At 39.4% G+C, this 1,592-nt stretch overlaps 1 pseudogene; it reads left to right on the forward strand.

Annotated features, from left to right (window-relative positions):
* The first annotated feature begins 43 nt into the window (after positions 1-43).
* On the forward strand, positions 44-1,462 carry LOC102865960 (annotated as a pseudogene).
* Positions 1,463-1,592: the final 130 nt, after the last annotated feature.

Consider the following 1,592-nt stretch of genomic DNA (forward strand, 5'->3'; position numbering starts at 1 on the left):
CAAACGACTCAATGGCACATAACAACAACAACAACAACAACAACATGATGCAGTGCGGGCTGGAGATGTGAAACAGCTTTTAGAAATAGTGGGACGTGGAGCCAGTATTCAAGAAGTTGATGCTCTTTATAAATTTACTCCATTACGTTGGGCAGCATATTCTGAGAACTTGGAGTGTTTACAGTGGTTGCTCCGGCATGGAGCCAATATCACCCATGTACCTGTGAGAGATTGGATGGCAGCTCACATAGCTGCTTGAATACAGGCACTTATAATCGATGGAACACATCTGTCAGCTCAGGATATCATGGATGAAATTCTTTACATCTTGCTGCAGATCATAGACATTCTTTCACCTTACAAATACTGCTCCAAAGTGGAGTGGACCCCAGTGTAGCTGAGAGAATGGGAACTGTACATTATGCAGCATTTCATGGGAGGGTTGGCTGTTTACATCTTCTTGTTAAATGGGGATGCGGCACAGAAGATGTGCACTGCAATGGAAACCTTCCCGTTCATGCAGCTGCCACCTTCACTGTTTTAAATTCCTACTCAGTAGAATGAGCAGGGTAACACAAACATTAAAAGCCTTCAAGGATAATGGAGAAAATGTATTGGAGCCAGCCCAGAGATTCTCTAAAGATAACATCTTACAGTTTATCCAGGGGGCTAAATATGAAGGAAGTAGTTCAGAAGACCAGGCAGTTTTAGCATTTTCAGGTCATGAAGATTTAGAAACAGTTAAGAAATTAGTAGATGATGGAATAGTCAATATTAATGAGCGTGACAATAATGGGTCTATTTTTATGCATAAATCTGCTGGACAAGGACACATAGCATATTTCCAGTGGTTAATTTAAATGGGAGTAGACAGTAATATTACCAACAAAGCAGGGGAGGAACCCAGTGACGTGGCTAAGAACTTTGCCCAATTTGCAGCAGTAAAGGTATTACAGAGACTACAGAAATACAATATAGATGATGAGAACAAAATTGATGAAAATGACCTCGAGTTTTTATGACATGATGTTGAAGGAAGCACAGATGCCAATAGTGACTTATGTCAGAGTGAGTCAGATAAAGCAGATGCCACAATGAGAGCTTATAAGAAAATTTTAGGATTGAGACACCTCGAAGAAGTTGCTGAGAGTAACGACAAACAGTTGGGAGAAATAACAAAAGAAAATCTAAAGCAGAAGAAAGAACAGATCGAGTCTGGAAAAGACTATTACAGAGCTATAGGGTCAGTTGGAGTATGAACTGCTGTGCAGAGAAAAATTAGAATGTTGGTTGGATGATTGTCGAATAGAGATGGATCAACACAAGGTGACAGTCAGATATCAAACTTTGTGACCATGGATGATAACTCTTCTTGTGAATCAACAAGAGGAGAGTGAATAAAAAGGTGTCATCTTGAGGAATGTTTCAAGGAGATTTTAATCAATTAAATAACTTTAAATAAACTTTCTTGGCTTAAAAAAAAGTAAACCTAAATAAGATTCTACTGAAGATTATCCAAAAATGACTGGAACAGCACATCAACAGAGAACTGCCAGAAGTCCAGGCTGGGTTTAGAAGGGGTCGTGGTACTA

Source organism: Elephantulus edwardii, unplaced genomic scaffold (assembly GCF_000299155.1).
Source record: "Elephantulus edwardii isolate Elephantulus edwardi_28Jun2011 unplaced genomic scaffold, EleEdw1.0 scaffold00001, whole genome shotgun sequence".
Lineage (NCBI taxonomy): Eukaryota > Metazoa > Chordata > Mammalia > Macroscelidea > Macroscelididae > Elephantulus > Elephantulus edwardii.